Source organism: Eubalaena glacialis, chromosome 2, assembly GCF_028564815.1.
Source record: "Eubalaena glacialis isolate mEubGla1 chromosome 2, mEubGla1.1.hap2.+ XY, whole genome shotgun sequence".
Classification (NCBI taxonomy): Eukaryota; Metazoa; Chordata; class Mammalia; order Artiodactyla; family Balaenidae; genus Eubalaena; species Eubalaena glacialis.
In genome coordinates this window covers 188705176-188730355 of record NC_083717.1, presented here as the reverse complement: position 1 = coordinate 188730355, position 25180 = coordinate 188705176, and positions in this window count along the sequence as shown.

Here is a 25180-nt window from a genome sequence, read left to right as displayed (position 1 = left end):
TGCACTTGCATAACCAATGAGCTGGGATCTTTTCTTCCTCTGAGCTCTCATAAGTGTACGTTTTTGGGGTAACTTAGCACTCATATTTATCACGAGCTACATGTATGCATTTGGTATAGCCTTTTCTAGGCTGCACAATTCTCGTGGATAAGAGAATCACCATCAGTATCAGTGTCTAGCACATGGTAGGTGCTCAATGAATGGGAGATAAATTAATAAATAGATGGATGAAGGGAGCTGAGTTCTTTCTTGGAGATTCTGACCCATGCACATTCTCTAAGCCTCATATTACTTCCTTCAGGTGGGAATGGAATGTGAGGATATTAATATTAGAATGAGAAATGTCTTTCTCTCTTAAAAAAGGTTTGAAAGGCTTTAAATCAAGAGCCAAGAAGATTCAAGGTTAAGTAACAAATTAAATCCTTGAGCAGTGTAACTCTTCCTGCTCTTCTATGCGGACACAGGAATAAAGAGCCTAAAACCAGGATGAATAACTTTGGACTTAGGTGTAATATGAAGAGACAAGAAAAAAAAAGTGGGGGATTGGACTCTGAATAGCAAATGGTTGGAATGTTATATCAAGTATCACACTAACTGTATTTAATTTAGTGGAAGTGACTAGCCCTGAATCATTTTTCCTATCCATACAATGGGTAGCATTTCATTAATCAAAGCTCAGCAATAGTGTAAAGAGGGTGGGTGTGATCACAAAGCCTCGTTATGTGGGCAGTTCAGATACGCAATGCTAAGAAGCAATTCATTGAAAATCACAGGCTTTTAAACTCTGGAAACTTAGAAATAGATTACAAATAGTAGGCAGGCATCTCTTCCTATGCTTTAAAAAAAAAGTTTATTTTATATTGGAGTATAGTTGATTAACAATGTTGTGTTAGATTCAGGTGTACAGCAAAGTGATTCAGTTTTATATATATATATATATATATATATATATATATATATATATATATATACACACACACACATACATGTATCTATTCTTTTTCAAATTATTTTCCCATTCAGCTTATTACAGAATATTGAGCAGAGTTCCCTGTGCTATACAGTAGGTCATTGTTGGTTGTCTATTTTAAATATAGCAGAGTATACACGTCAATCCTAAACTCTCAGTCTATCCCTCCCCTTCCCCCCTGGTAACCATGTTTGTTCTCTAAGTCTGTGAGTCTGTTTCTGTTTTGCAAAGAGTTCATTTGTATTATTTTTTTAGATACCTCATATAAGTGATATCATATGGTATCTGTCTTTCTTTGTCTGACTTACTTCACTTAGTATGATAATCTCTAGGTCCATCCATGTTGCTGCAAGTGGCATTATTTCATTCTTTTTTATGGCTGAGTAATATTCCATTGTGTAAATGTACCACATCTTCTTTATCCATTCATCTGTCATTGGACATTTAGGTGACTTCCATGTCTTGGCTATTGTAAATAGTGCTGCAATGAACATTGGGGTGCATATATCCTTTTGAACCATATTCGTCTCTGGATATATGCCCAGGAGTGGCATTTCTGGATCATATGGTAGCTCTATTTTTAGTTTTTTAAGGAACCTCCATACTGTTCTCCATAGTAGCTGTACCAATTTATATTCCCACCAACAGTGTAGGAGGTTCCCTTTTCTCCATACCCTCTCTATCATTTATTGTTGTAGATTTTTTGTTGATGGTCATTCTGACTCGTATGAGGTGATATCTCATTGTAGTTTTGATTTGCATTTCTCTAATAATTAAGGATGTTCACAGGTGAATTCTATCAAACATTTACAGAAGAATTAACACTTATCTTTCTGAAACTATTCCAGAAAATCACAGAGGAAACAGTACTCTTCCTATGCTTTTGAGTAGGAACACTTCATTGCACAGGCAGGTTGTTACAGAGACAGTGGATCTCAAATATCCCATGTGCCCCTCTGTATTTCCCATCTCCTTCGTAGCTGGAGGGTTTTGTAGTGTGGATTCCCCCAGAAGTAGACACCAAGACAAGGATTAATAGACTATCTTCAGATAAGTGGAAGGAAGTGAAGACAACATAGAGTGTGGTATTGAGCCAGCTTCCATGGTGGTCACCTGGAGCTTAATGCTATGGAAGAACTCTGGAAATCAGTGTAGAAGGAGCCTCAGAATGACCCAGACAGAGGAGTGAGGAAGCTGGGGTATTTATCTACCACCTCTATTTCTATCAGTGGCTGGGGCTGTTCTCAAAGGTCTGCTTTCATGGCAGAGCAGAGGTTGGTACAGCAAGCTGCACTGAGAGAGTAGAGATGAATGCCAAGGAGAGAGAGAGGGAGGACACCAATATGGGGAACGATGTGCCACGTTCTGCCCAAATGACCATGAGAGAAGTGACGTGGCCTGCTTTCACCACCTCTCCTCTCCCTTTACCATGGTGCCCACCCGGCCACATGTTTCAGATGGATCAACCGTGGGATGATGAATTTACCAGCCTGGATAACTGAATGACTGTCCACAATCTCCTCCATCCCCAATCTCCCTCAATTGCTGTTGAACTTGTAGTGTGAATGGGAATAAAAACCTTGGTGTTAAGCCACTGAGATTTCAGGGCTGGTCTGTTGTGGCAACTGGCATTAATTACCCTGGTGAATATGCTAGATATTATAGATTCAGTCCACAATTCATTCATATTCAGTCATCATTAAGTTTCTATTAAATGTTGGGCATAATCCTAGGGCCTTTCATAATCCTTGACTCATTTGATCTTTACAGCAACTTTATCAAGTGGGTCTTATTCCATTTTTAAAGTTGAGGAGACTGAGCCTGAGAAATATTAAGTTACCCATGTCTCATAGCTAGTATGCAGAGGGCTCAGGCACTATATATAAGGTCATTAAGGTAATCAGATTGGACCACCGTGAGAGGCCAATTTAATCTATTCTGTGCCTCAGCTAGGCCATCAAAGCAAACCCCACCTTGAATACATTCATCTACGTGATCAAAGGCAAAATCCTCCAGGCTCCCCTGGTTCAGAGAAGCCCTTGTCTGTGGGATCCAGAACAGAGACACCTCCATGGACATATCAGCTCTCACATTTGAGAAGTGACCATCACAGCCAATGGCATAGTTGATTCACGTAATAAGACCCCTCCTTCTGGGCTTTCCCTTCCTCCCCTTCCTTCTTTTCTTTGTGATAACTGCCAAATGTTTATCAGGGAAACTGGACAGTGCCAATTCTGGAAGACGAGAAGGAAAGGTATTTTCCATGTGTTTCACTTCACTCAATACTTCGCTGATTAAAGGCAATATATTTCACTCACTTGCTTCTCAAACTTGAGAGTTCATAAAAACCTGCTGGAGGGGTTGTTAGGACGAAGACTTCTGAGCCCCATATCCACAGATTCTGATTCTGTAGACCTAGGACGGGCATTGAGGATTTACATTTCCAGCAAGTTCTCAGGATCAAGATGCTGCTCTTGCTGGTCCCGAGCCCACTTTGAGTAGGTGATACATGGGTTTATGGATTCCTTTTATGAGAACTCTTAAACTTTACTGAATCACATGTTCTCACCTTCACTTCTTTTTTCTTTTCTGTTTATATAATTTTGATCTTTATGACAATCTTTGATTATCAGTCACTTAGAATCTTCTCATTTATTTTCCGTAACAAACATTTATGGACTGCCTACTCCGTGCCAGGCACCGTTAGGTGCTGAGATTTCAAATACAGTTAAAATACGATTATTATCCTCAAGGAGTTCATGGTCAAATGGATGGAAGGAGATTCGGGGATATGGATCAGGGCACAGTGGCAGCAGTGTAGCCTGGCAATAGTTTGGGTATCATGCCAGAGGGAGGGCCACTTGAGGAAGGTTTTTAAAGTTTCTGTTGTTTCCCTTCTTGCTTCTTTCCTCATCCTTTCCTTCTCTTGTCCTCTGCCTTCATCTTCAGACTTGATTTGAAGTGCTCTGCATATATCCACCCTTGAGTCTGGGGTGGAGGGATGCATCTCAAATCCTCCAGGCTCCCAAATAAATCCAAAACATCCACATTCATTAGCAAGGGCACCATGCCCACCTCCTACTTAAAAAACTAGCTCTTTAATCAGTGGAATCCAATACGTGTACAAATCACTGTACACATATATTATGGAGATGCCCTCAAGGTGCAGGAATGTTTCTCTCACTGTCCAGGAAATCTGAGATGTTCTCCAAGTCTACAGGAGAAGACAAGTAGAGAGGGAGTCTTGATGTCTTTTTAAGCATGTGAAGGATCCAGGGATCTGGGACTTTTGCTGTCTCCAAAAGACAAACTACCTGGGTTCTGCCATTTGCCTAAGAGTGTTAATTTATTAAACTTATTAAAAGAAAAATAGGGTTAATTTTTATAATTGATAATTTAAAAAATTTTTTAAATTCTCACCAGCAATAATTTCTAGTTATTTTGGCTCCAGCTCAAAGTTTCAAAGTTTGCAGTCATAGCTGCGTTTTTCACCAATAAGCTAAATGAAATGGCCCCCTTACTTCCAGTTAGAATGTGCTGACTGAACAATAAATCATCTATGAAGGCACAGAAACTGGGCTAGAAAAAGCCCAGTTCTCTAGATCCTTTCTGCAGCCCTCTTCTCCTCCAAGTCTAAAGAAAAGTCTCAAGTCAACTGTTTCTTTAGCACATCACTGCTGAATAGGCAGAGTGGTGGTGAATAGAGCCCTGGGGGAATAAATTATTTTCTAAAATGGTAAAGCAAGAAGAGTGGGGGAAATGACTTCTTTTCAATAAGAGCATGCTGTTATTGGTAACTCTTTATAGTAGTTTTGTGGAGTAAAGACATTTGCCCTCTGAAAACACCTGAAATCTGAAAAGTAGAGATCGATGCCAAGTAAAACAAACATACCTTCAGCCATTTTTCATTTGCTGATAGAGTTCTAGAACTTGTCAGGAAACCAAGTCACTTCCTACAGCAGGCTAAAGTCTTCTAGTTTATCACCCCTTGCCTTGTTCTATCTCTGGACTTTGGAAATATCTGTGGATGAATCCTTTTAAGATACTGTAACATGGGACTTCCCTGGTGGCGCAGTGGTTAAGAATCCTCCTGTCAATGCAGGGGACACGGGTTCAATCCCTGGTCCAGGAAGATCCAACATGCCACAGAGCAACTAAGCCCATGAGCCACAACTACTGAGCCCACATACTATAACTACTAAAACCCGCGCGCCTAGAGCCCATGCTTCTCAACAAGAGAAGCCACCGCAATAAGCCTGCACACAGCAACAAACAGTAGCCCCTGCTCGCTGCAAGTAGAGAAAGCCTGTGTGCAGCAACAAAGACCTGACACAGCAAAAAAAAATAAATAAAATAAATAAAATAAAATATTAAAAAATAAAAAAATAAAATAAATAAAAAAAAAATAGATACTCTAATATGGCTGTCTCTTTGCATATTTCCTTTAATGAGCTGTGGGATCCCTATAGGAAATGAACTGTGCTTAGTTAATCCTATTAACATGCTTGCATATAACTGATGCTCAGTAAGCATTTAGTAAATGAAATGAAAGGAAATGAAATGAAATGACTGGATGGATGGATGGATGGATGGATGGATGGATGGATGGATGGATGGATGGATAAATGGAAACATGCATAGACATAAAAGTGAATGATTGGACAGACAGAAAGATGGAAAGTTCAATGGATGAGATGCTGGTTTAATGGATAAATAATAAAATAAATGATTAATAAATGAATGAGCTTAGGATTTTCAGCTTATTATTCCTGGACTCTTCATCTCCACAGAGTATCTCGTTGGTGAAAAAGCAAAGCTACTACATATTTAATTTAGTGGTAGAAACCAGATAACTCAGCAATTAACCAAAAAGAGAGGGCTTACAGAACTTCAACCACTTTTAGAAGATAGAGAAATTGTTTGGAAATCTGTCTCCCTTTGAACCGTAAGCTCACAAATATTTTATTAACAAAATTCAGAGATATTTGGCAAAATATTGGAGACCAAAGCTGCACAAAAGGACTTAACTTGAAAAATACACTCCTCTCTCTCTCTCTCTCTCTCCATCTCTCTCCGTGTCTCTTTCTCAATCTCCATCTCAATCTGTCTGTCTCCACACCATTTTTTTAAATCATTTTTACTAGAGTCACCTTTTTACAACTTAACTCTGATTGGAACATTCTCATTCTCTTTAATCTACCCTTTAGTGGTCCCTCAACCCCTGCAGGACAAAGTCAGCAACTGACGTGAGTTTTGAGGCAATTCCTGGCCTGGCCCCTCGGTCCACCCAACCTCCATCTCTCTTCCACTCTCACTGGACACCAGCTGCCCCAGACCACCTGCCATTCTAGTCACGAGAAACTGATCAGGAGTAAAGACCATATTATCTGGTCCATAGCCCAGACCTGCCATCTGCAGTATGTTTCTTTGTGTGTGGAAACAGTACTTACCTCAATAAATGTTAACTCATTTTAAGGTGGAATACCCTTTCCTCCTGCCTTTTGGGGAAAGGCTCATTTTGCTGAATGTGAAGACTTCTTTAAGTCTCTAAGGTCTTTTGGGGGGGGCTGACTTCTGTGGCCTCACATTCTCATGCCTCTGTCCCAATGCTCCCTTATCACACTATAATGTAATTATGCACCCCTACAATTTTCTTGGTCCTCAGCAAATAACAATGAGAGCTAATATTTAATGAGTACCTAGTATGTGCCAGTTTTAGGAGCTTAGGTTTATTAGCTTATTTAATATTCACAACAGCCTATGATACAAATATATTATTATTCCCATTTCGCAGGTGAGGAAAATGAGAATCAGAGAGAGTGTGTAACCACTGTGAACTCCCTGAGAGCAGATATATGATTTTTCTCTATACTGCTTGGCACATAGTAGGTGTTTATAAATATTGATTAAACAAATGTCACATAATTTGATCTCCATCATTTGATCCTGAGCTGCAATTGAAGAATGAAGGAGCAACAATCCTTTCATGTCATTTTCTGTGTGATATTAAACTGGTTTCTGCAAATTCCCATTTATTAAATTTCTCATATTTTTCACTTATGATTCATTCCCTCAGGACTTTTACAATATTTTTAAGCTGAAAATATGACATTGTTTTCTCGTATGGCAATCCAGGGTTTCCTTTAAGATTGTATTTAATAATCAGGCTGCAATATAGACCCCCTAAAAGGTCTTCACAAGGTGAAACTTTTTTCAAAAGAGAAACGGACATGTCGGTTTAACTGTTTGGGGGAGTAATTATAACACCGGTCCCATTGTGCATTTCACTTAGTTGATTTGTGTGCATGCCTTATTCCACTTACTATATGCTTAGGGTTTGGAGACTGAACATGGGTCTGAATTTTATATCCCCTGTGTTCAGCAGAATATCTAACAGAGAGTAGATGCTTAATAAGTGCTCAAGAAATTATCAAAATAAGGCTCGGCTGTAACTGAACAGCTCGGAGTTTCATCTGCAAAATGGGTACAATAAGAGCAACTTCAGGAAACTCTGGGGAAATGAACAAGAGAAGCTGTGGGCGGGACTGTGTGTGTCATGACTGATGTGCTGGTAGAAAGCTTCCTGTGAATAGTGGTAGGAGAAAGAGCTCTAGAATAAATCGATTTCAAAGTCAGAGGTTCTAACCCAATTTGGGGTCTGACCTCAGACTTTACCCCTTTAAGCTTCAGTGCACTGACTTGTAAAATGTGAATAATAACAGAACTTGCTTTACATTTACCAAATAAAGACACAGGACTCCCAGTTAAATCTGAATCTGAGATACACAACAAATCATTTTTAATAAAACTATGTCCCATGTGATACTCAGAGCATACTACTACTAAAAAAAGTGTTATTTATCTGAAATTCATATTTAACTGGTGTCCTAAATTTTCTGCCAAGTAGATAAAATAATATGTGTAATATGCTTGCGTGTGATATATGCTCAACAATGTTCACCGTTATTTTATACCGTGTGCTCAATAAATAGTAACTCCCAGTCTCTCTTCTCCGTTTTAAAAGAATCTGCATTACTTCCATCACAGCCTCCCTGCCACCCTCCACCCCATTCTCTGCCTCTTAATATACATTGAGATGTCAGAAGGGGTCTTGGAAGTAAAAAGGGAGCAAACAGCTGCCATAGAAAGAAGTTGCTGTCAGTTCAAATGAATGCTGAGCTAATAGGCCTATTAATAATGAGCTTTATTATAGGAGGCCACTTACGTTAATAATTCTCTGTATTTAGTATTTGACGCTGTGACATTTATACTGAGCTGAATGGTGGCTGTGTGTCTGTGTGTGTGTGTGTGTGTGTTTAAAGCCATTTAGCTCACTTTTACTCTGAATACAGCTGCAACATTGGGGCGCAGAAAATGTTTTATTTAAACACACACACACAGAAGTAGAGTCATTTGACTCTACTTCTCCCCATGGGTGTCTCTCAGCTTGGGTGCTTTGGAGACACCACAGAGAGATGAACAAATGGGAATCAGTTCTTACCTTTTCACCCTGGGATTGTCAATCCAATCCCCCACCCATACCCTCACAGCCCTGAGAAGCTGAGGGTAGGTTTAATCTGATTTGCATACTGTGAATTCTCACAACAGTAGCTGGAATTGTGACAGGGTCTAATTAGCATTTCCACCCCCTCTCTTCGCCTCTTTTATATTTGACGACAGTGCCTGAGCAGTAGGGGAAGTTTAACTAAACCCAGATTAAGAAGTCGTGCTCTGGTTCTGGAAGTTAGAAAAATCAACATTCCCAGCGGGTGCTGCTTGACAAGGAAGGGGTTTGGGCAGAGCGAATATTTATTTCTATGGCGGTAACTCCAAAGCTAGCTACAGCACAGACATTTGCATGTAAGGGCACCCACTGGAGGAAGCTAAAAGCCAAGTTGAATTTCCCCAAGAGTCCCTCAGTCTAGCATGCCAGAGGTAGAACCCCTCCTTATCCTGCCTCAAATCCAGTGCCATGGAATTTTCTCAAATGGGGTAAACAGCTTATCCCAAACCCCACAGCTAGAAATTGTCAGAGTCTAGGTTCAAACCCCACCAGGGCTGTGTCCACTATCATCTGTGGTCTTGCAGCTCAGATGTCACACCAGAGACTGCGGCGTTATAAATATGCCTGATCCAGGCGGGGCCAGGAGCAGCCTCCATCTCCTGGTGACTCATAGAGTGGTCCATAGGCCAGGGGCAGGGGCAGCCATCACTCCGGAGCTTGTTAAAAATGCAGAAGCTCAGGCTGAATTAGAAGCTGCATTTTAACCTGATCCCTCATGATTAATCTCTATTAAAATTTGCGAAGCCCTGCTTTAGAACTTTCTTGGGCAGACAACCGGCTTCTCCTTGAACTTGTCATGTGACTCACAACTCATCTTCTCAGAGAGCAGTCTGACCCCTTGCCAGGCACATCTCACACCTCTGTAGGGCTAGCACTTGGGAACCTATCTGCACCTCAAAATCCCAAGGACAGACACAGTATCCCTCTCGCAAGGCCAGGCTCTCCACCCCAAGCAGCTTTTCTCCAGTGGATGTCGCTGTGTGCCCCTAACAGCCCTACTACTGCTTGCAGTAGGACAATTAGCAGGTTAATTTTGAGGTCACTGGTGCATGCACAAAGTACCTGGCAATTACCAAAAAAAAAAAAACAAAAAAAACAGATATTCAAACTAGACTGCTCGTAGAAGATCAAGCTAGATGAATATTCTTAATAAGTGGTTAAAACATCTTAAGTTTCCGGCGCTATTTTGCCACTCAAGGGTTTTCAGTAAGATGCTCTGATGATGGAAGAACCACTTTTATCAAATATTAAGCTACTGTAAATTTACTGTAATTGAATAATTTGCCTCTTAGCTTTGGTTCACTAAGACTGAAGCGAGGTTTTCGTCCCTACGTGATTGCTCCACAGTCTGTTTCAATATATGTCATGTCAAGCAAGGCTCATCTACGGCACCAATTGAGTTTTAGTAATTTCAAAGCCAAGAGACCCTGTAAATGGTCTGGATGATTGACCATAAAGTATGTACATATTTAGTTATATTAAATTGTGATTAGGGTTTCAACTTCCATATTTAAACTCTGAGTAGTTTGCCGAGCATTGATGACTTTTATGGAAGTGCTAATGTGAATTCCGCAGGGCTTTTTATAGGAATTGAAGCAAAGGCAGACCTTTTGGTCCAGGATGCATAGATATTATGGAGATGGAGTAACAAAAAAGAAAAATCCCAAACACCAGTTGGACATAGATCCAATTAATACCCTCATCTATAAATTATGTCTTAAGAGACTATGAGGCAAAAATGATCTGGAGCTTTGAAAAGGAACATCTGAATTTGTCCCCAGTTCTTCTCATATATTGGTGTAGTGATTTTGGCAAATGACTTTCTAAGCTTCAGTTGACTCATCTATAAAATGAACATCATGTTGCACTGAGTATACCATTGAGGGGGGGAAAGTGAAACTGTCTGTGAAAGGTCTTGGTAAAGCACTAAACAAATGTTTCTCAAAGCATTGCCCTTGGACCACCTGCTTTGGAAACATCCCTGAAGCTTGTTAAAATTCAGATTCCTGGTCATCACATCTGTTCCGCTAAATGAGAATTTCTGGAAATAGGACACAGGAATCCTCTTTTTTTTCCAATAATATTAGGTAATTTTCATATATATTAAAGCACAGGAAATGCAGCTCTAAGTATGTGTTTATTCTTATTGTGTCAGAGTAGTGGAAGAAGGTGATTTACTTTTTCTTTCAATTAACTCTTCCTATCTACATTGTAAAATTCAGGTATTTTAGAGCAATTAGCCCCATATACATGAATATGAAAAAGTAAAGAATCTCATAACCTCTTTATGTGTCCACAGCAGAAGAAATGAATCCAATAACGGAATAGCAGGAGTTAGGACTATTAAACCTAAATTATTTCCTATCCCTCACTGTGTCCAGGATGGGCTTTCCGTGTTAAATCTAACTTCTGTTCATCCTTCAAAACCCAAGTTAAAATCATCTCTGCTCTAAAATGTGTTCAGACCCCTGACCTGACAGATGACAACTGTTGTCTCCGAATGTGCCCAGAGTAGACACTGGGAAAAACAAAGGTGGTGGGAAAAATTCCCAAATGGCCCCCAAGTTTCCTGCCTGCTGAAATCCCCTCCCTGTGAGTGTGGGTGGGGCCAGTCAGATGATTGATGGTCCCTTGATTAGGTTACATTATATGACTAAAGAGATAGATTCTACTAATGGATTACATCTTGATTTCCACCTGCTGAGTGTCTGAGCAGTGGACCCAGCTAAGCTGTGTCCAAAATCCTCACCCACAGAAACTGTGAGATTATACATTTGAGTTCTTTTAAGCCACTAAATTTGTGATAATTGGCTATGCAACAACACAACAAGGGGGAAGAATACTGAAGATACAGAGGAGAGACTTCAGAGATTTCTGAAATTCAGAGCCCTGGTCATGAAAGCTTTTTATAGAAAACGTGTCGCCATGCTATGAGACTAGATATCAATTACAGGAAAAAATCTGTAAGAAATACAAACACATGAAGGCTAAACAATACACTACTTAATAACCAAGAGATCACTGAAGAAATCAAAGAGGAAATCAAAATATACCTAGAAACAAATGACAGTGAAAACACGATGACCCAAAACCTATGGGATCCAGCAAAAGCAGTTCTAAGAGGGAAATTTATAGCAATACAATCCTACCTTAAGAAACAAGAAACATCTCAAATAAACAACCTAACCTTACACCTAAAGCAATTAGAGAAAGAAGAACAAAAAAACCCCAAGGTTAGCAGAAGGAAAGAAATCATAAAGATCAGATCAGAAATAAATGAAAAAGAAATGAAGGAAACAATAGCAAAGATCAATAAAACTAAAAGCTGGTTCTTTGAGAAGATAAACAAAATTGATAAACCATTAGCCAGATTCATCAATAAAAAAAGGGAGAACTCAAATCAATAGAATTAGAAATGAAAAAGGAGAAGTAACAACTGACACTGCAGAAATACAAAGGATCATGAGAGATTACTATAAGCAACTATATGCCAATACACTGGACAGCCAAGAAGAAATGGACAAATTCTTAGAAATGTACAATCTTCCAAGACTGAACCAGGAAGAAATAGAAAATATGAACAGACCAATCACAAGCACTGAAATTGAAACTGTCATTAAAAATCTTCCAACAAACAAAAGCCCAGGACCAGATGGCTTCACAGGCAAATTCTATCAAACGTTTAGAGAAGAGCTAACACCTATCCTTCTCAAGCTCTTCCAAAACATACCAGAGGGAGGAACACTCCCAAAATCATTCTACGAGGCCACCATCACCCGATACCAAAACCAGACAAAGACGTCACAAAGAAAGAAAACTACAGGCCAATATAACTGATGAACATAGATGCAAAAATCCTCAACAAAATACTAGCAAAGAGAATCCAACAGCACATTAAAAGGATCATACATACACCATGATCAAGTGGGGTTTATGCCAGGAATGCAAGGATTCTTCAATATACGCAAATCAATCAATGTGATACACGATATTAACAAATTGAAGGAGAAAAACCATATGATCATCTCAATAGATGCAGAGAAAGCTTTTGACCAAATTCAACACCCATTTATGATAAAAAACCTCCAGAAAGTAGGCGTAGAGGGAACATACCTCAACACAATAAAGGCCATATATGACAAACCCACAGCCAACATCGTTCTCAATGGTGAAAAACTGAAACCATTTCCACTAAGATCAGGAACAAGACAAGGTTACCAGTGGCATGGACATATATACACTACCAAATGTAAAATAGATAGCTACTGGGAGGCAGCCGCGTAGTACAGGGAGATCAGCTTGGTGCTTTGTGACCACCTAGAGGGGTGAGATAGGGAGGGTGGGAGGGAGGGAGATGCAAGAGGAAAGAGTTATGGGGACATATGTATATGTATAAATAATTCACTTTGATATAAAGCAGAAACTAACAACCAGTGTAAAGCAATTATACTCCAATAAAGATGTTAATAATAATAATAATAAGAATAATAATAATAAATAAACCTCAATCATCTGGTTGCCTCCTGGAAAAAAAAAAGACAAGGTTGCCCACTCTCACCACTATTATTCAACATAGTTGTGGAAGTTTTAGCCACAGCAATCAGAGAAGAAAAAGAAATAAAAGGAATACAAATCGGAAAAGAAGAAGTAAAGCTGTCACTGTTTGCAGATGACATGATACTATACATAGGGAATCCAAAAGATGCTACCAGAAAACTACTAGAGCTAATCAATGCATTTGGTAAAGTAGCAGGATACAAAATTAATGCACAGAAATCTCTTGCATTCCTATACACTAATGATGAAAAATCTGAAAATGAAATTAAGAAAACACTCCCATTTACCATTGCAACATAAAGAATAAAATATCTAGGAAAAAACCTACCTAAGGAAACAAAAGACCTGTATGCAGAAAATTATAAGACACTGATGAAAGAAATTAAAGATGATACAAACAGGCAGAGAGATATACCATGTTCTTGGATTGGAAGAATCAACATTGTGAAAATGACTATACTACCCAAAGCAATCTACAGATTCAATGGAATTCCTATCAAACTACTACTGGCATTTTTCACAGAACTAGAACAAAAAATTTCACAATTTGTATGGAAACACAAAAGACCCCTAATAGCCAAAGCAATCTTGAGAAATAAAAATGGAGCTGGAGGAATGAGGCTCCCTGACTTCACACTATACTACCAAGCTACAGTAATCAAGACAGTATGGTACGGGCACAAAAACAGAAATATAGATCAATGGAACAGGGTAGAAAGCCCATAGATAAACCCACGCACCTATGGTCACCTTAACTTTGATAAAGGAGGCAAGAATATACAGTGGAGAAAAGACAGTCTCTTCAATAAGTGGTGCTGGGAAAACTGGACAGCTACATGGAAAAGAACGAAATTAGAACACTCCCTAACACCATACACAAAAATAAACTCAAAGTGGATTAAAGACCTAAATGTAAGGCCAGACACCATCAAACTCTTAGAGGATAACATAGGCAGAACACTCTATGACATAAGTCACAGCAGGATCCTTTCTGACCCACCTCCTAGAAAATGGAAATAAAAACAAAAATAAACAAATGGGACCTAATGAAACTTAAAAGCTTTTGCACAGCAAAAGAAACCATAAACAAGACGAAAAGACAACCCTCAGAATGGGAGAAAATATTTGCAAATGAAGCAACTGACAAAGGATTAATCTCCAAAACATACAAGCAACTCATGCAGCTCAATAGCAAAAAAACAAACAACCCAACCCAAAAATGGGCAGAAGACCTAAATAGACATTTCTCCAAAGAAGATATACAGATTCTCAACAAACACATGAAAGAATGCTCAACATCATTAATCATTAGAGAAATGTACATCAAAACTACAATGAGATATCATCTCACACCGGTCAGAATGGCCATCATCAAAAAATCTACAAACAATAAATGCTGGAGAGGGTGTGGAGAAAAGGGAACCCTCTTGACTGTTGGTGGGAATGTAAATTGATACAGCCACTATGGAGAACAGTATGGAGGTTCCTTAACAAACTAAAAATAGAACTACCATACGACCCAGCAATCCCACTACTGGGCATATACCCTGAGAAAACCATAATTCAAAAAGAGTCATGTACCACAATGTTCATTGCAGCTCTATTTACAATAACCAGGACATGGAAGCAACCTAAGTGTCCATCAACAGATGAATGGATAAAGAAGGTGTGGCACATGTATACAATGGAATATTACTCAGCCATAAAAAGAAGCGAAATTGAGTCATTTGTAGTGAGGTGGATGGACCTAGAGTCTGTCACACAGAGTGAAGTAAATCAGAAAGATAAAAACAAATACTGTATGCTAACACATATATATGGAATCTAAAAACAAAAACAAAAATGGTCATGAAGAACCTAGGGGCAAGACGGGAATAACAACACAGACCTACTAGAGAATGGACTTGAGGACATGGGGAGGGGGAAGGGTAAGCTGGGACATAGTGAGAGAGTGGCATGGACATATATACACTACCAAATGTAAAATAGATAGCTAGTGGGAAGCAGTCGCATAGCACAGGGAGATCAGCTCGGTCCTTTGTGACCACCTAGAGGGCTGGGATAGGGAGGGTGGGAGGGAGGGAGACACAAGAGGGAAGAGATATGGGGATATATGTATATGTATAGCTGATTCACTTTGTTATAAAGCAGAAACTAACACACCATTGTAAAGCAATTATACTCCAACAAAGATGTTAAAAAAAATTGATAAACTCCATCACAGCTGAAAAAAAAAAAAAAAAAGAAAAAGGAAAACGTGTCGCCTCTACCTGGGGGAGGAGTGGTTGGTAGGACATCAATATAGTTCAGACCCTACTGATCACAACAGACAGTCAGAGATTATAGGGTGCAACCTGAGTGGCACAGTTCAACAACAATTTTTCAATCATCTGTGTCATATCATGAGATTTCTGATTAGGATTGGGATGGGAAGAATTCCACAAGCAACCAGCCATGTCAATGTACCTTCATATCTATCGTTTCACACAAATGGCAACTTCAACTTGCATGTCCATAGCCCTTTAAAGTGTACATCAGTCCTGTCCTGCCCCTAGGTTCATCGGAACCATATTTTTTTTTTAGATTCCATATATATGCGTTAGCATACAGTATTTGTTTTTCTCTTTCTGACTTAACTTCACTCTGTATGACAGACTCTAGGTCCATCCACCTCACTACAAATAACTCAATTTCGTTTCTTTTTATGGCTGAGTAACCACCTAGATAGGGATGGTGGGAGGGAGATGCAAGAGGGAGGGGAATATGGGGATATATGTGTACATATAGCTGATTCACTTTGTTATACAGCAGAAACTAACACAACACTGTAAAGCAATTATACTCCAATAAAGATGTTAAAAAAAAAAAAAAAGAAGTGTACATCAGTACTTTTCATCCATCAGCTACCAATGAAATTTTCTGGCTCCAGCAAGAGCGTGTGCTTGGGTGCCCTGTGAATGCACGGTGTTTGTAGTTTGTCATAAAATTGCTTCCTCTCAATCATGTATTCCCTTTCATCCAACGAGCTCCTAGTGTTTTATTCATAAATATAATTATCCTCATTTTACAGATGAGGAAACTGGGTCACAGAAATGTGAACCATGTGAACTAATAACAGCAACAGAAGCAAGACTTGCCTCAAACTGCAAGTGACTTAGTCTCCCTTTTCAGTTATCATTACGTGCATGTACAGATCACATGCATGCGTACCTACACATACACATAGGCATATCCATATAGTTCTATTTTGCAGAAGTAACTTCCAAACTCTTGTTTACCATGCCAGGTTTTCCCCAGTACAATATTTCTATCCCACTGCATCCAGCCAGGAACATTCACAGTGATTTAACTCCAAGTGAAATTCAGATGTGCTTTTATATCTATGTGGCACAAGCACAAAAATTGAGACTGCCTATGGGGCACACTGGCAACAGGGCCCTATATCATTCCATGTTAGAGACAAAATGTTTTTTAAAAAAATCATGACTCCTCTATAAATAGCAACATTGTGGCGCTGACAGCAACCAGTGATGTGCTTTGTTAGAATGTTGCCTGAAATGTTAGCTGGTGTTTTTCAATGGGGCCATGGATATGAAGAAAGACAACCAGCTCTGCCTTGGATCCACTGAGCCTTTGCTGTGGTCTGAGTTCATCAGTCATGCCTTCATCACTGGAGATTTGAAAAGCCTGTGCAAATCTCACCAGCCCAAGCCAAAGCAGAAATGAGATTGGAGGTCTGGGTGCAGACTGAATCCTCTTTCAGAAACACGGAGCCCACTCTAGGGAACTGAAGAGGATCGATTCTCTGCTCCCTAACCCTCTTGTCTTCGGTGAATGGTCAATACTGTTCCTTAATTTTTGTTTTTTTTAAATCCAGTGGTAATCATCTGGTTCTTCTGCAAAGCTAGGTTAAGATCCCTGAATTCACTTGACATGTTAGATTGTGCAAAATAAAATGGTCTCTGACACTGATTTGGAATTCTCCCATTCATACCTGGCCTAGTTCGTGGCTAATACAGATGCTCAGGAAATGGCCATTGCACTGAATTGAGAGAGCTCTGTTTATTGGTATCGAAATTCTGTCTTCCATTCCACCCCTACTACCTCTACCATAATTCACAACCATGTTATCTCCTGCCTATTTTAATGGCCTCCCCACTTACCTTCTGTTGCCAATTTATGCTCCCCTTGAAGCTTGAATAACATTTCCAAAGCATAAATCTCACCATCCTATTTCTCTGTTTAGAACTCTTCAACTCTGACCTCTTCTCCCACCAACAAATAAAGAACAGAGTTCAAGCTCCTGAACATGAAGACAAGGCCCCTGACCTGCCATTGACCACGTCTTTTGCCAGATCTCTCTCTGCCCACTCCCCTCCTACCTTATTCTTCATCATCCCTTGACTGCTCATAGCTGCATCCGTAATGTCATGTCTCATTGCATCTTGCTTTGCTTCTGCGGTTGATTCTATCTGGAGGTCCATTTTTTCCTCTTGGCATCCTCCAAACTTCCACCCTGCCACCCACTTTCTCATCAACTGAAGAACTCACGTTAGCTTTCAAGAATCAGCTTGGAGCTCTTTGCTTCCAGGAACGGGTGTTCATCTTTTCTAAATCTGAGTTCTGCTCTATGCTCCTTCGTACCTAACTTCATAACGACACTTGCCCTTTTATCTGTATCCTTGTCTGCTTTCCCTCATTAGACTGTGAGACTTGTTGAGCAGGGACTAAATCATATTCATCTGGGTCCAGCCAGGGTCCAGCATTGGAATTCATGCACAGGAGACGCTCGATAAAGTGTCTTGAAAGAATAAACAGATGACAGAAATAACTGATCCGTGGATGAGTGGATAATGTCGACAAAGGTCTGTTTTGAGTGCTTAGTGCTTAGAAGCTTAGTGCTTCCTATGCTTCAAAGGGTTAATTGCCTCTTACCTGGAGTTCTGAGTGAATTCCAGTCTCTGGTGTCGAACTCCATTTCCACTCACCTCACCCTTGTTCTAATGACATACAACTGGACAAATAGGAAAAAGCACCCATGGCACAATTTCTGCTGATGAATATTTCAGCAGGTGCCTCTTGGCTAAAAGTCGAGATGAAAGCCTGGCTCCAGGCGAATTAAGAGGGGGAAGAAAGACTTGTAAGCACATAAGGCTTTGGAGAAATGCCCTGATGCTGAGCCCTAGACAGGAATCCTGCAATTGAAAGCAAGGAGATCACAGCCTGGGTACTCTCCAAGTCTCCTTCTGGACTTGGGGAGGTGGAAGGGGCATCCAGAAGAGACACGCTGCTCTCAAAATTAGATCACAGGCTGTTCCCAGGACACTTAGCATCAGCACGGTATGGCTGAGGGCCAAGGTTACCCTTCTGCCTATACATTTTCAGCTCCCAGTAGAGCTTGGCTTCCTGGGTAAAAGGCAGGTCTGGGTGATCTATCCCGGATCCTGTTCCAACATGACTTCCACGTTCTTGGGTGTGTTTTTGTGTTGTTGTTTTTGAAGGAGGGCTGGAGTGAAGCAAGCCAGACTGGGACCATCTGTGTGCACACTGCTTTCCCACATCCCTAGGCAGCCTATTGGGAAAGAATCTTGGGCTCCTGAGTCCAATGGGCTTCCCTTTCTTTGCTGTAACACAACAACTTGTTGGGATTCCAAGATAGGATAAAGGTTATACGGATATTTCTCACTGAATCCATATGAAACTAGATGAAATTTTCTTAGACACCTTGAAGCTGGATGGACAGAAAATTGGAGGCAGGAAAAAAATGAAGGCTAATTGAACTGTACAAGGAAGGCACTAACAGGAGCCTGGGTGAGTTCCACGAGGGGGGAAAGATGATAGAGGGCTGGGAGTTAGGAACTCTGGTTCTGAACTTGGCTCTGGCCTTGACCTTATGCAATTACTTTCCTTTCCTGCTGTGGGTGTCAGTTTCTTCAACAGCAGAAGGAAAGAATTGTCTGAGATGCTGTAAGATGCCTTAAAGTTCTAATTGGTTGGGAATCCATCTATTGGTTTTTGGAATTCATGCACAGGAGATGCTCGATAAAGACCTCTGGCTCAGAAATGACAACAGTAGAACCAGGCCTTCTCTAAGCAAGGTCTATATTTCAGATGTGTCTGGGGTGTATGAACGGCCTCAAGGGGTGGTTTACCTTCTCCTGTCAGTTGCACTACAGAGATGCAGATTCATAGGGAACTCAAGAGAGGTCTGTTTGAATCAAACAAATGACTCTTAACCTTGAAACTCAAGGTCCTGTGGTTGGTGGAGAGGAGCTTGTACAAAGGGAATGAAAACTGTAGGTGGAGGCCGCAGGGAGCAGCCTCTGAGGCTGGGACTTACCTGCAGAGTTTATCAGGAGTGCTCCCGGGGTCAACTCTGGCAGAGGGCAGGGCACACAGCTGAGTAGAAGGAGAGTTTGGGCTTTGGAGCGTTCACAACAAGGACCCATGGATACTTCTGAAGTTGGGTAGACCCTTCCAAATTACCCAAGATGGGGCATGGGAGTGGCCATTTGCACCCCATGCATTGATCAGTTAATGTTTGGGGCTGCCCTCAGAAGGAGACAATTCCCCAAGAGAGCCGTCCACAAAGGGCTATCAGCTGCCCATCTTTGCAGACATTGGGGTATTAAGTCCTTCAGCTCTACATGGGCAATCAGGGTGGCAGAGCAGAGTGTCCACACAGGGTAACAGCTCTGCAAGCATTAGTTTGTGCAAGCAGGTGGTCACCCACAGGGCCAATGAGTTTTCACAATTTAAATTACATATCAAGCACAGGGGAATTTGTTATATATGCATCTCCCTAGCCTCAGTCTGGATCGATCAAAACAAAATCTGAGAGTGTGACCAACACATATTTTTACAGCTTCCCAGGTGATTCCAATGTAAGCCGTGGTGAGAAGTAACGGTACTTGTGGTAAAATGGAAAGAGCTGAAGATATAGCATCAAATTTTGTGTTCCAGAAATGGCTCCACTCCTTGCAAATCGAAAAAGACTTCACTGATTGTACTTCTTTCAGCCTTCTTGACTTTATCTAGAGAATAGGAATGAACTAGCAGAGAACAATTGTGAAGAGTCAATAATATCATTGTATTCAAGAGTTTTATGGAATTCCACACCAATATTAGATATTTCCCCCTAGTTCAGCGGTTACAAACTCACGTCTGAGAAAAAATGTCAGTCTGTTATGAAGTTTTCTCTAGTCTAAAAAACAATAAGAAACTTTATTACAGAGTTTTACCTAAAGGCAAAATCAATTTAAGGACTTTCTTTACACTTGGCACATAGTAATGGCTCATTTAATGCTAATTATAGCTATTACTTAAACACAACCATTTTCAGTTGACAAATCTTTTCTAAGGGTCATCCCATCTTGATTTTTCCTCTAAGATACAATGATCACCTTCAAATTAGAACAGCTTATTACTTAATATTTCTCCTCTTTATCCCGAAGCATGTGAGTGGATGAGTCAGCAAATATCTTGACTGATCCATCCTTTCTTTTTTTGGCCGAGTGGCTTGTGGCTTGTGGGATCTTAGCTCCCCAACCAGGGATTAAACCCATGCCCTTGGCAGTGAAAAAGCGGAGTTCTAACCCCTGGACCACCAGAGAAATCCCATTGACTGATCCATCTTGATTGCTATTTCCTCTAATGTTTTGCCACTTTCCTGTTTTCCTTTCATTGTGCACTCATTTCTCTCCTCCAAGGGCCACTGTGAACATCCCCAATCACAATGATCACAATCAATGTAAACAATGTAACATGCAAGTTTTCCTCTCTCTATTGTACTTTCTGCAGCTTCCTGTTTTTCTTTCTATCACTGATTATATCTCCCCTCTTTCCTCATTGCCTTCTCTTCATTCTCCAGTAAGTATTTTTCTTCCTTCTTCTCTCCCTTTATTGTCCCCTTCCAATTATTCTTACACACACACACACACACAAAAACCCAAACCAAACAAACAAACAAAACAGGCACATCCCACCCATGGGCTTCGGAAATCTACATAGGACTCAGGACCAAAGTCTTATTTTAATTGTGTCAATTTTTAAATCAACTGATTCAGTTAACACATAGGAATCACCAGTGTGAGTCAGTCACTAGGCTCATAGAACTCCAGAACATGATCTTTTTCTATAAGCTGTTCACAATCTAACGAGGACACTACACAACAGGAGAGTTAAGCCAACTTGAAACACAGGATGCTTTGGAAGCATGGAAGGCACGTCCATATCCTCTGCTCTCTCAGACTACTCAGGAACCAGACCTCTCTTTTCCATCCTGTCTTTTATCTCTCTTGGGGTCAAGAGTAGAGAATTTAAATAGCTCAGGGGTCCACAGTATAGCTGCGTTAGGAGAGGAAAGACTTAAATAAACAAGCATGTAAAGAAAAAATGAGCTGGAGATTTTAAAAAATGGATATGGTCTTGATGGTACAGTGTGGCCCCAGTTCAGACAGGGAGGTCCCATTCCTGTCTTGGCCTAGACAGTTCTGACAACTGTGGTCATGACTATGTCTAAAGGCATCAGCCTTTAGGGGAGGAGAAGTTCACCCAGTTTTGGCTGGTCTTGATGTTTCAGGACCAGAACAAATAAATTACCTGAAGTCATAGAATATTGGAGCCTTCCTCCAATCTCAGATAATTCCATTTCACCTTGTGTTCATTCTCTAATGTTCCTCAAAGTTTGGGTTTTGATAAATACATAAGCCTCCTTTAGATGATAAAATGTAGAGGGTAATTGCACAATTTGATTAGTAAACTATAAAACTCCTCTTTTCATAAACTGTCCCTCTGTCAAGAAGGCCCTGTTTACAAATGTCTGCTCTATTTATTCAAAATACAGGTCAAGTCCCTCCAGGAAGGAATCCTTTCCCCATGAGGGAGTATTTTCCTATACATCACTCCTTCCACTGTATGATAATGGCCAGTCTGCTCTCTGTCTGCTTTCAACCTGTGAGATACAGGTGGACTGGTACATTTTTTTAAATTAACTTTTATTGGAGTATAGTTGACTTACAATGTTGTGTTAGTTTCTGCTGTACAGCAAAGTGAATCAGTTGTACATAAATATATATATATATATATCTCCACTCCTTTTTACATTCTATTCCCATATAGGTCATTACAGAATATTGAGTAGAGTTTCCTGTGCTATATAGTTGGTTATCTATTTTATATATAGTAGTGAGTATATGTCAATCCCGATCTCCCAATTTATCCCTCCCCCCCTTCCCCCTTGGTAACTGTAAGTTTGTTTTCTACCCCTGTGACTCTACTTCTGTTTTGTAAATAGGTTCATTTGTACCATTTTTTTAGATTCCACATATAAGCGATATCATATGATATTTGTCTTTCTCTGTCTGACTTACTTCACTCAGTATGACAATCTCTATGTCCATCCATGTTGAGGGAATTTTTATTTAAATGTGTGCCTTTGTGTGGGTGGGATGCAAGATTCAGATTAAGCAAATGTCTGCAGAATAAATGAATGGAAAAATGAATTAGTGAATAAGTAAAGGAATTAACACAAGAATGAATGAAGCTCTATGCTAGAAGATGTTTGATCAGAAAAACAAAAAAAAGATTATAACACATAACCATCCTTAGAACTGTTGAGAAAGGATTACTAAACTAAACATTTCAGACATTTTGAACCTAAAGCAAATGCTAGACCATGGAATTATATAATGATAACTCACCTTTGGAAGAAATTTAATGTTCATGGGAGCTAATAAAGCTGATTGAATTTAGATGGACTTTTAATGGGAGAGCTGAGGAAGTAAAACATTCCTGACTATTTATTCTTAAGAAAAGTCAGAATTAAAACAATTTTCACTGATATATTGCTAAGACCAAATTGACTGGAAGTAGGCATTCAAAGTCTCCCTTTTTAATTTTAATTTGTTGGAGACAGTGTAGTAGAGGTAGTTACATACTGGAGAGTGGAATTGGTGAACCCAGTTAGTCACACAGTGAAGAGCATGAATACGGTTACTCTGAAGACTTTCTCCAAATGCCTCTCTCCTCCAAAAGTGAGTCTCCACCAACTTCAAACAGAGTCCCCAGAGCTTCTCTTTGTTTCTAGACAAGCAACATCCTCAGATTGTTGATCGGTATACTCTTCTCCCCAAAGGTATAAAGAGAACACTTAATTCCTCAGGCCCAAAACATCACCTTTCTTTTTATAGTGTGTCATCAAAAAGAAAGCTTATGACTCAACAAAAAAAATTGCATATCTCTGAAATTAAAGTGGGTTGACAGTGGCAAGCTCCTGTATTTGGTTTGTGATGATAGTTTGGGATAATGACTTGAATGTCAGCTTTAGACATCTATAAGGGAGTTCAAAGCTTGCTCAGAGCCATGCTTCTTTAAGATTGGATTCGAAAAATAAGTTATGTGCAATACTGGAGCAGTAAACTGTCCTACTCTAGGAAGGGTCACCATCTTCATTAAGTTCTTGGATCTCAGAGAACCAGCACTGTCCCTTCTGGCTTCCAGCTGCTCAGTGGACATACACACATAGCACATATCATGCTGCATTAGCTGATCTGTCTCCATTCATCACCTTGCCCCGGAAGAGTATGAGGACCAGGGGAGCAAAAGGAAACTTGACTGAGTCATCTGTGAATCCTCAAGGTCTAACACTGAGTATAGTAGAAGTGGGCTCTTGAGAGGGTGGATGGATGGTTGGATGGATGGATGGATGGTTGGATGGACTGATGGATGGATGGATAGATGGGAGTATGGGTAGATGGATGGATAGATGAATGGGAGGATGGATTGATTGATTCATCTCTTCTATAGAAAAAAGGTGGGTTGTCAAGAGAACTGATAAAATGTTGTGGCTAATGCCCCTAGATTAACAGCTGTCACATAGAAAGAAAGAAAGAAAGAAAGAAAGAAAGAAAGAAAGAAAGAAAGAAAGGAAGGAAGGAAGGAAGGAAGGAAGGAAGGAAGGAAGGAAGGAAGGAAGAAAGGAAGAAAGAAAGAAAGAAAGAAAGAAAGAAAGAAAGAAAGAAAGAAAGAAAGAAAGAAAGAAAGAAAGAAAGAAAGAAAGAAAGAAAGAAAAAGAAAGAAAGAAAAAGAAAGAAAGAAAGGAAGAAAGAAGGAAAGAAAAGGGGAATGGAGAGAGAGGGAGAGACACACACAGAGAGAGAGAGGGAGGGAGAACCTGTTTCTTGCTGTTTCTTGCTGCTTTTGCACATTGCTGTAAGAGGATGTGATATTTGGAGCTGCTGTAGACACCTTGAGAGCATGAGGAGACATCCATCTATATGTTGTGTATAGTGTAGCAGAAAGGTGGGAACAGCCAGGGTCCTTGATGAGCAGCTGAATCATCCCTGGAGCTAACCAAATCCAGATTTCTTGTTAGATGAGAAAATTCTTTTACAAGAGAAAAATAAATCCCTGATGTGTAAGCTTCTATTAGCTCAGGCTTTCTCCTTCTATTACACTCATTTCTTCTTGACCCCTTTCTGCCCCTGCCACTGAGGTGGTACTACAGGGACCAGTCCCCTGTGGAGCCTAAGCCACGGCGTGGACTGGACAGACCGGCCAGCTGGACACTGCACCCTTGGCTTTGCAGGCTATGGAACAAGGCAGAGAAGGACAGTTGTGCTGCTGATGGTGGCAGAGCTGTGAATTACCTGCTAGGGAAGTACAGCATTCTGGCCATGGCCTTATCCAGCAGAGCTGGTCTGGGGTGACTCCAGAGATGAACATTGTTGGTTTTTCATTTGACGCTTGAACATACCCTCTGAATGTACCCCACTTCCAAGAAAATGGACACAGCTGATGTTCCAGCTCATTCAGGGTGACAAGCCCTCTCTGAACTTACCTACCCCAAAGACAAAATGGGGAAATCAAGATACACCAAACCCAGAGACCCTAGGAGAGAGGGGATGTGGAGTGATAGAAACAGGCCGAGGGTGGGGCCGAGGGAGATAGGTACCGTCCTCTCTGAGCCGTGCGTTTGCCGTCTTTGAAATGGAAAACACAGGAGTACTAGTTTGGCCATATTTAAAATTAGCTTAATTCTGAACACTGTAAATTCATTATCTTGAAAATAAGGAAAACAGTACTTACTT